At 40.5% G+C, this 13028-nt stretch overlaps 1 long non-coding RNA gene and 1 pseudogene across 2 annotated transcripts; both read left to right on the forward strand.

The window, feature by feature from the left end:
• The first annotated feature begins 6345 nt into the window (after positions 1-6345).
• LOC140586455 (mitochondrial pyruvate carrier 1-like) lies at positions 6346-7548 on the forward strand (annotated as a pseudogene).
• Positions 7549-9586: 2038 nt separating this feature from the next.
• On the forward strand, positions 9587-12826 carry LOC140586447 (uncharacterized). 2 transcript variants are annotated; one of them, XR_011988239.1, is made up of 5 exons: positions 9587-9651; positions 10098-10253; positions 10373-10462; positions 10844-10967; positions 12057-12826. It is a non-coding gene; the product is annotated as an uncharacterized lncRNA (long non-coding RNA). The 2 variants fall into 2 exon arrangements; XR_011988238.1 differs by having other exon boundaries at positions 10098-10462.
• Positions 12827-13028: the final 202 nt, after the last annotated feature.

Here is a 13028-nt window from a genome sequence, read left to right on the forward strand (position 1 = left end):
TTAACCTCATTGAAGGTCTTTGGGATGTGATAAAGGAGGCTTTATGGAGTGGTTCAACTCACTTGTCAATACAGGATCTCGGTGAGAAATTAATGCAAATCTGAATGAAAATAAAGGGTGAGATGTTGCATAAGCATGAAACAATGCCATGACAAATGGACGCCATAATCAAAGCTAAAGGCCATCCAACAAAAAATTCAAATGGCAATTTTTTTTTTTTGGTCAAGCAGTGTATCTCATGGTAGTTAGTATTTCGCAATTAAGCTGCATGGCACTGGAAAGTATCAGTTTCTGCAATAAGTATAGCAGTATTTATGAAGAAGAAATTGTTCAAAATAGAATAAATTTCCCAGAAACACATCTGTTCATGAGTGATTTAAACCACAAGGATGAAAATGAATAGGAATGACTTGAAGAGCGTATGCCGAGCTGTAGCAAAAGTAGCTGCAGTAAACTTAGTTTACATAGTAAAATAATGTTAAAATTATGCTAGATCATCCTGAAAGAAACAGCCATTAAAATTGCACAGCTTGCAACACAGTTTTGTTTCTTATAGCAATATAAATGTTCTAGAGAAACAAAAACCCCACGCTCTCGGCGAATTTTATCACCAAGATTTATAAATATCGGAACTAGGCTATAATGAAAAATAATGTTCCTAATGAAAGTAGGCAAGTAAGAATTTCAAGTTAGAGTTTCACTGTACTTTGTACACACGACACTGCTTTCTTAGAAACTTAAAATGCCATTTAGTTTTGAAGACTGTGTACACAGAGGGACACAATAACCCTTGGAATATATTCTCTCTTGCCTCTGCAAACATTGCCCTGTAAAGAGGCCCTCCAACTTGCAGGGATATTTGGGGGTTGGTGGCAGGACTGGCACTCCAGTCAATGGAAAAAAACTCACTCTGATCCATTTGGACTAGTGTGGTGCTAAGGTATCACTCGGCTGCACTCAGGTTCTCACCTCTGAGGTGGTTTATCGTGTGGTGGGCGCGGCAACGTGCTGTAATCAGCCCACATCCCCTTACCTACCTTCCTACCTCTGAAAACATACCATTCTTCTGGAAACTCATTTTGAGAAAAAAAAATCAGATGCTAATTTGCCATTAAATTTTGAAGATGCTGTTAGTGCTTGTGGTATTTTCTCTCTCATTCTTAAAAAAATCAAATGTTAATTTAATACTAACTACCGTATATAAACACAGATTTCAATGACAAAATGTGACCATACTGCCACCCCCAATTTTTGGTGGTACAGACGCTCCTCTACTTACAATTGAGTTACGTTTTTTAAGGGTATACGCAAGTACTAAGAATAAAGATAAAATACTTTAAATCACATCCGTGTGAAATGTTCTGCACAAATAACCGTATGTTGTCTTTGCTATTTTAGTAGTAAACTTTCAAAGTAAACAGTGACTAAAAATATAAAGATATCTTCCTGTTCATATTACAGTAAAACTGGTCTAAGTCGCCGTCTTGTACAGTAACTCGTCAATGTGCCTACAGTAAGTCGACGCTCAAGCAAAAGTCCCGATTTTTCCTAATGATGTTTCCTTTAAAATTCCTTGTGTAACTCGCCGCTTGTACTGTAAGTCGTCAAATTCCCTTAGTCGTCACCTAAACCCCGGTCCCGAAGAACACAAATGAATGGATTTTCCTACCTGTAAGTCGACACCCCAATCGCTGCATTCCCGCCGCCTGCTTCAAACCGCCTGCTTGTCACCACGGCGATGTAGAAACGGGGAATCCCCACCTATCGCACTAGTCGCTCCCTGGTCTTAAGTCTCGCGTGTATAGTGCGGTGTAGTAGAGGTATGGTGTTATATTTACTAGTCGGCAAAACGGCGAGATAGACATAAGTCGCCGAAGTGTCGATTTTATAAGTCGGCAAAACGGCGAGTTATATTTACTAGTCGACAAAACGGCGAGATAGACATAAGTCGCCAAAGTGTCGACTTAGGTGTATCTCGTCAATTCTCTAAGTCGTCACTTTTAAGCTGGTCCCGCGAGTGTCGACTTAGACCGGTTTTACTGTATTTTAACAGATTTTTTTCCCAATTACAGTCATTGCATTTCATGTTTCACTTTTGTAATATGCGTACGCTTTTATTTTACAGTAAAATACTGTTATACTTATGGACTTCAAGGGACCTGGCAAAACGGTCCGTTACATCCAGTATCACGCCCCAATCGTGCCACTCCTCCTGTGCCACGCCCCCCCCGTTAACCTCATGTTGATTCCCAGTGTTTTACAGCTGTTTTCAATTGTTCGTCCTAGTTCGATGTATTTAGTCCACGTCAGAGTCTGTTTCCCTAGTTCAGTCATTGCAGTGTCGTGCCTTGTCGTGTAGTGTCTCCCTTCTTATGCCCCTGCGTTTCCCCATTAAATCCTTTTATTTTACCCGTATTCTGATGTCCTTCGCTTGCTTCCCTGGTTCGTGTTCCGCGAGATGTGACATCCAGAGTTGCTGTATGCTCAGAACACAACTACAGGACACCATTTACTCATGCCACACCTCAGCAGACACACTTGTGGTATAGATTATTATATTGCACATGTAGTAATCCAACTTTACCTGACCAGATGCGTGACTATTAATAATCCCGACTACGTACGTATCTGCGCTGGATATCACCTGCACGCTACACGCCTTGTAGGCGGAACTGCATGTCCGTTATAGCCGAACAGAACTACAGCTAAAATCCAGCCCTGGGGACCAAATTGTTTGTCCATTATAAGTGAAATTCCGTTATATGCGAGTATATCTGATGGTTTTTCTGCATGTTCTTAAAGGTGCACGGCCGGGACCAGCAGGCCTCGTCTGTTATAGACGATATTCCGTTATAAGCGAGTCCACTATAACGGGATTTTACTGTAATTATTTTGGAATTAATTGGAATGCTAAGATGTGATTTTATAGGCTTTATTATATTGATGATTATGTAGCAATCTCAGCTCTGTTCACCATATTATGGAAGTATCATGCAGAGCTTTACTTCAGAAAAGATGGTTTTTATTCTCTGCTTTCTCGTCTTGCTTTTACTCATAGCACTGACTACAGGGTTCCATTTTTTATATACGTATATACAAGACTCATCCTCCCGCTAACTCAAACAAAATCATGTCATTTTGGTACACCTTACAGATTAACAAAGAAATTCAATCAGATAATGTAAAATATAATGTCAGATGAGGACATATAATTCAACAGATTACATGACATGAATAGTAAGGTCGCAGAATTTCGTCCGACGGAACGATCTTTTGGGAATCTGTCCCCACACCTCGGACGTTCTTTGAGACAACGCTAAACTAAGTGAGACAGGCCCCTTTTCCATTCCATTGGTGCCAGTGCTGGCACAGGGGCTGGTGCTCGGCTGGTGCTGAAGTTGGGAACCAGCAAGAGCCTGCCTGCATTTCCACAGACTTGAGAGCCCAGTGGGAACCAGGTGACAACACTGCGCCCACGTCACAAACCACTCCCACTTTCCGACATTATCTTTATTTTGTGTTGCCTCGGTTACCTCTTATGACGACACGGGTGCTTCATCCAAACCAGCAAAGGTTTGGTGCCGGTGTTTTGACGAGTTGAGCTAACTATCGAGACGTGCTATCGAGCCTTTCGGCGCATTTGCAGTTCCACCGTCTTGAAATTAGGGTTAGGTTTTAGGGGTTAGGGTTAGAGTTAAGGGGGGCGGCATGGTGTTGCAGTGGTAAGCACTGTTGCCTCACACCTCTGGGATCTGGGTTCAAGTCTCCGCTTGGGTTTCATGTGTGTGGAGTTTGCATGTTCTCCCCATGTCATAGTGGGGTTTTCTCTGGGTACTTCAGTTTCCCCCCCCACAGTCCAAAGACATGCTGAGGCTAATTGGAGTTGCTAAGTTGTCCTTGGGTGTGCATGTGTGAGTGAATGGTGTGTGAGTATACTCTGTGATAGGCTGGCCCCCCATCCAGGGTTGTTCCTTGCCTCATGCCCATTGCTTCCAGGATAGACTCCAGACCCCCCATGACCCAGTAGGATAAGCAGGTTGGACAATGGATGGATGGTTAGAGTTAAGGTAAGGGTTTTCAGGGGTTTGGGGGGTTAGGGTTAGGGCTATCAATTAGCACTACAGTAGCCTAACTGAACAAAGTAGCTCAACACAACAGAACACCAGTTCAGAGCCAATTTTGTGGCACCGGTGCCTTTTTTTTCTCTGTGGAAAAACGTGGCACTGGTTCCAAATTGGGGATCAGCACCGGAACAGCACCAGCACCTTTGCAGTGGAAAAGGGGTAACAGTTAGCCTGGTCTGGACCAGGCTTGTTCTTGGTATAAATTACCATGGTAATTCAGCTGGGATTCATTTAAGACACGTTGATGGAACGGAACTCTCACTTAAGTAAGACAGACTAGTCGAAATAAGTCAGACTTTCCCTTAATCCTGCTTCATGGAATACCCCCCTGCTTCTGGCTAGCTACCTCAGGCTTTTTGCATAGAAAACATGACAGGAAGAAGAAAGTCATTTTTTCTTAATGACAAATATAGATTCATCAAAGCTTATGACTTCTGTCCTTATCGCTTCTATGATAGACCAAAACAGTTACATGAGGCATGCTCTGCTAATTGATTTTAATAAACATAAGGATATTACAAATTTATACAGATTACTAACCTTTGGGCATCACAATATATCTCTTATTGAAATTTTAGGCTTATAGAATTATAGAAGCGTAAGTAAATTGTGATTATTTGTTTTTGTTTGTCTTTTATGTAAGGTGACCTTGGGTTTTAGAAAGGCTCCCACAAATAAAATGTATTATTATTATTATTATTATTATTATTATTATTATAAACGTCTACATAGCGCCGAACTCCGGTGTCCATTATCTGAAGCCCTACAATGACATACAGTATGCTGTTGTCAAAATAAACTTAACTCAAATGAGACGGTCAGTCTGATTTTCTGGAGGAAAAGTATTCGTATAGATTAATTGAACCATCAGTAAAATAGTTGATATTAGTCGAAATTAATCTATAGAAAAATAGTTGTTAGCGGCAGCCCTAAATGCATCGCGTCTATCATTGATATCGCCATATGACACATTTTTATCACATAAAATGTGATGGGCAGTGGTGGCTTGATGGTTAGGGACACGCACTTGTAATCAAAAGATTGCAGGTTCGAATCCCCGACCAGCAAGGCACCACTGCAGTACCCTGAGCATGGTACTGTCCCCGGGTGCTGAATTACCTGCCCCCTGCTATGTCACGAAAGTCACATATGGGTTAAACGCAGAGGACACATTTTGTTGTTGTGTGCTGTGGTGTGTTAACAATGACCACTGATCACCTAATTCTAAAATGTATACTAGTGTTATCATGGATGGTTTGATATGGCACAGCCTTATTGCTAATATTTAAAGTCAACATATTTTGTTTAATGGTAAAATGGAAATGGAATTCTCACTCCAAGACATTAACATGTCATCAGGAGCCACGCTGGGCCGCACTATAGGTGATTACAGTCAGAGCCACACTGGGCCTTGTGTTATGTGATTAACATCTGATTTCATACAGAGACATGAACTGAAGCAGGTTTATGAGTTTTATTATGAAAAACATTAGGTTGATTTCTAATCAGTTACAGCTGGAAGGCTGATATATGTCTTAGTCATTAACACAGATTATTAATATAGTATCATTACCTCTGAGTTATGATTTCTTTCTGAGGCAGTCAGGCTTGTTCACAATAGTGTTCCATTCTGCACATACTCAAGTGCCAACTACCTTCAATAAATAAATCAATCAATCTTTTAAAATTCTGAGACAGTGAAAAGGGGATAACAATACATTAAATGCATTTAAAATAGATCGCAATAGATCTGAACGATTTGGGGAAAATATCTAATCGCGATTTTTCTGACAGATATTGGGATTTGATTTGGAATGTAATGTTCTAAAAGCCATGCTTCAGTTTTAAATATGATCTCCTTTGCTTCAAGTCAGTGATTTATGTGGTTGATTGTATAACGTACATAGCAAGATCTGATAGGCTTCTGAACGAGTTAATCGAATTTCAATGCTTTCTTATGGGAAAAATTGCCTTGGTTCGTGTACAAATTGGTTCACGACCACTTTCCTGGAACGGATTGTGTTCGGGAACCGCAGGCACCATTCCAGACCGTTTCCAAGGAGATGTTGAAATAGTTACGTCAGTTACATAAGCAGTAGCTTACGTATACAAGTTCTGGAATCATAGGAACGTCATTTGCGTTCCTATATAAATGGCAAATTCACCTTCACATTTCAGTTTGAACAAAGGGCGACATAGATGCATGCATATCAAATTTAAAATGGCAGGCATTTTGTTTCAGAAAGCTATAAACTAGCTAAAATCCAAGGAGTTTTGGAAGTACATGAGGAGGTATGTGCATCCAGAGTTTATGTAAAAATCCAACATGTGAAATTTCCTCGTGGATTGCCATCAGTGTATGTGGAGCTTAAACTTTTTGCTGTGTTATAGATGTTACCATAAAGTCACGGCTTACATTAGGGTCCATAATTGCAGAAGTGGTGCTAGTGATCACAGAATTGCACTTCTAATCTTTTTTTGTTTGTTTGCTTGTTTTCTTTGCCTTTCCGTGATCTAAATGTGCCTGTTAGGAAAACCTTCCAAAAAAAGCACGGTAAGAAAGTCACAAATTGATTTTTTTGTTATTGTAGATATAATTTTATGACTACTGTTTAGTAATCTCATACTAATATGTTGTAAGCATCCTCTGGAATTTCTTTACTGGTACTTTCACCCTGCTTGTTACATGTTAGATCAGCTCTGAGTTTGTGTTTTATTGTTTGATTTCAGCACTTCTGGGTACCAGTAATTAACTGGGGGTCTGCCCATTGCGACCATGATGGATATGAAAAAGAGCCCTGACATCAAAAGTGGCCAAATGACCTTCGGTAAGAGGCAGAGGGCTCACCTCCGTCTGTGTGAGCGTCCACGGGGTCAACTGGGACTCCAGAGGGACTTTTTAAAGGAGGTTTTAAGCTTGTTGCTGTGAGCTGTTCGAGTGTCACCTCCCTAGTCTTGCTGTTATTGCAGTGACTTCCTCTCCTTCTTTCCGGCCTCTGACCCCTGCCTGACCTCTGTCTCTCCAGCTATTACCTGCTACTCAATGGTTTTCATGAGGTTCGCATATCAAGTGCAGCCCCGAAACTGGCTCCTATTGGCATGCCACGCTGCAAATGCGACGGCACAGACCATCCAGGGTGCCCAGCTCATGCGACACATTAAGCCCCCACCAGGCTCCCTCTAGTATATTTTAATCATCACCCCTTATCTGTCGATTAATGCCACATTACTGCTTGACATAGCATTTGCAGCCAGCAGCCAGGCAATCATTCAGCCAGCTTTTCTTCCAGTCAGATCCTTCCTTAACAGTGTCACACAGGTACCTTTTATAGGTCTGTGTTCTTCATGAATGCTTTTTTTCTTCCATTTCAGAATAGAGCAGAAAAACACAAAATGAGCCTGTGGAATGCGTGCTCTCAATGGGATCTCCCCTCCTCCTGTCCTTCTAAATATAATATATATATACTTATATATATGTGTGTTCATGTCTTTCATTCTTCTGTTTTATGAATCCACACGTTACTAAGGCCAATTCATTGCCCATGCAAAGTGCGAGGGGAAAACATATAAGAAATTTACAAACAAGAGGAGGCCATTCGGGCCATCAAGCTCGTTTGGGGAGAACTTAACTAATAGCTCAGAGTTGTTAAAATCTTATCTAGCTCTGATTTAAAGGAAGCCAGGATTTTAGCTTGTGCTACACTAGCAGGAAGACTGGTCCTCAGTCTCTGCAGAGGTACAGTACAGGTCAAGGTCTTTACCTCAGTCTAGCAGGTCTACAGAGATTCTTACTTTAGGTATTTATTGCTGTCTGCTGCATTTTTCAGTCAATGCAAAAAGCAGAAGATCACAAAAGAATGGATCAGTGAGGAGTAGGTTTATCCATTTTCTGAAACTGCCTGCATTATTTTGGGTAGTGGGGGTTGCAGGGCACACTCACACATGCACATCTATGGGAAATTTGGTAAAGCCAATTAACCTCAGCATGTTTTTGGACTGTGGGGAGACACCAGAGTAACTAGAGGAAACCCAATGATGACAGGGGAAGAACATGCAAGCTCCACACACATTAGAGTTGCAGCAGAGACTTGAACCTGTGTCCCAAAGGTATGAGGTAACAGTGCTAACCACTGCACCACCATGGCACCCCGAAGAATAGGTTCTGACCCAAAAATCACTTATTTTACTGATTGCTGTTGGTTATTGTGTCTTACACCATTTCCTCCGGTCTTATCACTGCTCTGGCATGTCAAGTCTACCTCTTAAATTATTATCTTTGTAGCTGATGGTTTAGATCAGCGGTCACTAACAGGCGGACCGCGGACCGGTTCCGGACCCAGAAGCTGTCCCATATGGACCCGGACCGACAGCCAAAACATTAAGTTATTATTTAAAACCTGACGGGGTGCTTTTATTTTAACCGGCGCAGCGTTTGTAGTCTTTTTAGTTAGTGGTTTAGTAGTAGAACCGCCGTTTCCCACGCCAATGAACGTCAAACGCCTTTTACCACCAAGCAAGACGTTTATAGTTCGGCGTATGCAGCCCTTTGTCTGCGCTAATGCGCCTTTCCTGTTAATAGCAGCAGCAAAGCTAACACCCGTAACCAAAAAGCGTAATGTTCCTAACAGCGGGGCTGCGCTCTCCTGAAATCGTAAAGCTGAAAAGTTTTCAAATACAATATGTATTATGTAACACGTTTGATAAATAGACGTAGTTTATTGTTGATTTCATGTTTGTTGAAGTTTCTGCTTTTTAACATATGTATAAAGTAATGTTATCAATAATAACTCATATTTATTTCTGAAGGCTGTTGGAGCTGGGGGGACTGAGAGGGCAGGAATAACAGCAGACTGCTGGACCAGACCAGGCTGTTTGTAAATGTATAGGCTTATTACTTTTACTAGTATACTGTACTTCTTCTAGGATAATTCCTGGGAGTTATCAAAACCAAAATCTTTTGGATTGGGATAAGGATAATGAGATCTTCTGTTCGAGTGTCACCTCGACAAAGTGACAAAGTGATTCTCATTTTGTTGCATGTCCAGACCATGACCGTGTGTTGCATACATGTTAGTAAACTCCCCTAGTGAATCTTGCACTCTTAACATTGCTTCTGGTGGCGACTATTCATATTGACGCGGTAGCGGACCATAATGGTCATAGAAGTGTTATGAAGGCAGTACCCCCCAATTATGGAGAGGTAATTCGCACTCTGGCCGCATCTATTGCATATATTTATTCATTTGTTTGTTTGTTTATTCATGGGCTAATGTCTTGGTACATCTGAGCAATTTTAATAAAATATATTTTTTATAAGGCCTACATGCTATATTGCCCGACCAGTTTTCTACTCAGCAAAAGAATCCGTGTATGAGGCTGAGAGAACATAATACAAAAGCACACGTGCGTATACCGTCGCAGCCATCCACGCCCCCCGCGCGCGCCCGCCAACTCTCATCGGACTTTCCCGCCTCTTTCTCTGGCACTTTCCATCACTCGGAATCTGAGGCGAGCCAGTGTGCAACAGGTATAAACTAAAGTATTTTTGGGTTAAAAGTGAAACATTACTTTTACACATATCTGGGTTGTACTTAAATTAATATTCAGTAATAAAGTTGTGTCTAACGGATCGGCTTCCAGGGATTTTCCAAGTTTTAATAAAATCTGTTTAGTTAGCTTTCTTGTCATATTGGAATTTTGCAGGTAACGGTGTTAGTTTGGTAAATTAGCTATACTTGCTATATTTTTAGCTGTACTTCTTGGAGGGAAATCGCTTAGCACAGGGGTGCCCAATACGTCGATCGCGAACGACCGGTAGATCGCGAAGGTAGTGCAGGCAGATAGCGCGACATTCAAAAACATTTGGGCGGCCAGTTTGCTGTTGCTTAATTAAAACTTTATTACAATAGGTTACCATAACATCTACTTAGATCCCTTCTCTTCTAACGTATCTTTGATCACATGGGTCACCAGGGAGAAAACGCAAATGTATTGTGAGCTAATGCAAAGGACCAGAAGATACTTGTTACTGGCCACCAGGAAAAGTCAGTATCAGCAAGGCAGCGAAGGAAGACATTTTTCCGAGTACAGACTGGCCACAGTTTAAAGTGCGTGTCTTGGGAAAAGCAGGTAATACTTTAAGTAGTTATAATGATGTGATTACGATTGCTTCTAAATCAAAAACAAACAGGGAACGATAGCATTCCCCTTTTTTATGTATCATCTACCGGAAACTATGCCCATGCAAGAACAAAACTTTTGAAGTCTGAGGGGAACTCAGACCAGCACACAAAGTCAGAATCTGGAGGAGGAATGGTGAAAGGGAAGCGGAGAAGGAGGTAAGACTATATTGCTCAATCATGACACAAAGTACATTGGCGAAAAGTCCTTTTCAAACAGTTTCCTTAAATTATTTTAAAACCACAGATAACATATGCACTGTTTTATTAGAACAAAATATTCAAGTCTTAATAGTTGAGCATATTTACATATTAACAGTACTAACTTTGTCAGTGAACTATGAGGGGGAAAAAATCATTAATCATAATTGAGGTAAAATGATTTATTTTTAATTAATCATGATATTGATTTAAGGTCATATCGCCTAGCTCTAAGCAGAATCTAAATTTTCAGTCATAAGAAAGTGTTCACTTATACACTTAAAAATACTTTGGCAAAATATTAATAGTAATAACATTTTTTTGCTCTGTTATTCACAGGTGGCTTGTAAAAAATGCTCTTACAAGCAACATTACAAGAAAGAACGGTGTCAAAGTAGCTAATTGTTGCCCAGGACAGGGGAGGGAATCGAATTGCGAGGACCCGAGGTGGTGACCAAGATTGGTAAGTGTCAAGCTGAATTTTAAATGAAAACATAAAGTCAAGTCAAGTTTATTTATAAAGCACTTTAAAAACAACAATAACAGCTGACCAAAGTGCTGGACAAGCATGGAAATACGACCTAGTAGACAAATGGAGAGGACGACACAAAATAAAACATGAAACAAAATACAAAAATAAATAAATAAGTAAATAAATGAAATTACTGGTAATTAAATAACACGTTCATGGTGTATTGAATGCCAGGGCATAAAAATGTGTTTTAAGATGAGATTTAAAAACAGCCAAAGAAGGAGCTAGGCGTATGTGCAATGGCAGCTCATTCCAGAGTTTCGGTGCCATCACTGCAAAGGCCCGATCACCTCGGCTTTTTAGCCTAGATGGAGGAATGAGTAGGTGGAGTTGGTCAGCTGACCTAAGAGCCCTGTATGGTGTATGAACTTTTAAAAGACCTGATATGTAGGAGGGAGCCAGACGATGTAAAGCTTTAAAAACGAATAATAGAATTTTAAAATGAATCCTATAATGGACCGGGAGCCAATGAAGGGCTGCGAGCACAGGTGTAATATGCTCACGCCTACGCGTTCTGGTTAGAAGGTGGGCTGCAGCATTTTGAACTAATTGAAGACGGGATATGGAGGAGCAGCTAATGCCCGCATACAGGGCATTGCAGTAGTCTAGGCGAGATGAAACAAAGGCATGTATAACCCTTTCAAAGTTTTTGAATGATAGAAAGGGTTTTACCTTGGATAAAAGCCATAATTGGAAAAAGCAAGACTTAACAACTGTGTTTATTTGTTTCTCCATTTTAAAATTAGAATCAAGAATTATGCCAAGGTTTTTTGCCGTGTCTTTCACATATGGTTCTAGGGGGCCTAGGTCTACATATGCATCACAGGCAGCACTGGGCCGAAATACTAGAACCTCGGTTTTGTTTTCATTAAAGTTTAAAAAATTGAAAGCCATCTAGGCTTTGATGTCCTCTAGACAATCAAGTAAACGTTTAAAAGAGTGGGAGTCATTACGTATTAATGCCATGTAAATTTGCGTATCATCTGCATAGCAATGAAAAGAGATATTATATTTTTTCAGAATAGATCCCAAGGGGAGCATGTAAAGGGAAAAAAGTATCGGCCCCAGAATGGACCCTTGAGGAACCCCACAGGGGAGAGGTGCAGAGGTAGATACCGATCCATTTAGGCAGACAGAAAGACTTCTGTCTGTCAGGTATGATCTAAACCATTCCAGAGCAGTGCCTCTGATACCAACATAATGCTCCAGACGGGAGATTAATATGTCATGATCTATAGTGTCAAATGCAGCGGTGAGATCAAGAAGGATAGCAGAATCTCCAGAGTCAGTTGCTAGTAATAGATCATTAAAAACCTTAAGTAGTGCTGATTCAGTGCTGTGTAGGGCTTTAAAACCTGATTGGAAGGGTGCATATCTAGAAAAAACTGTAATTGTTGTAGCACGAGTTTCTCAAGAACTTTAGATAAAAATGGTAGTTTAGATATGGGTCTGTAGTTAGAGAGGATTGAAGTGTCTAAGTTAGGTTTTTTAATCAACGGCTGAACTACAGCATGCTTAAATTTCCTTGGCACAACACCTGAGGCAAGGCTACAGTTCATAATCTCTAATATACTGGGACCTGTAGTTTCAATTGTCTGTCTAATAAGAAGAGGAGGAACTGTGTCTGCTGGACCAGATGAAATTTTCAATTGACCAATAATTTTACTTAAATTTGAGAATGATATTGGCTCAAACTGACTGAAAGTCCCAGTACAAGTGACAGAAATAGAAGGGTCAAAAGAAGGTGGGATTATAAGAGCTCTAATGCTAGAAATCTTGGACACAAAGTACTGCAGGAATTTTTCACTATTCACTGTGGAGGTGTCTAACTCCACAGGCTGATGGTTATTGAGAGCAGTGTTGATAGTATTGAAAAGAACATGTGGTTTGTCAGAGTTGTGTTGAATAATATCAGAAAAATATTTAGTTTTTTCTGATTTAATAGTTTTTTGATATTTAAACCAGGTTTCTTTCAAAATGTCGAAAGATACA

This window comes from Paramormyrops kingsleyae, unplaced genomic scaffold (genome assembly GCF_048594095.1).
Source record: "Paramormyrops kingsleyae isolate MSU_618 unplaced genomic scaffold, PKINGS_0.4 ups63, whole genome shotgun sequence".
NCBI classification, from domain to species: Eukaryota; Metazoa; Chordata; class Actinopteri; order Osteoglossiformes; family Mormyridae; genus Paramormyrops; species Paramormyrops kingsleyae.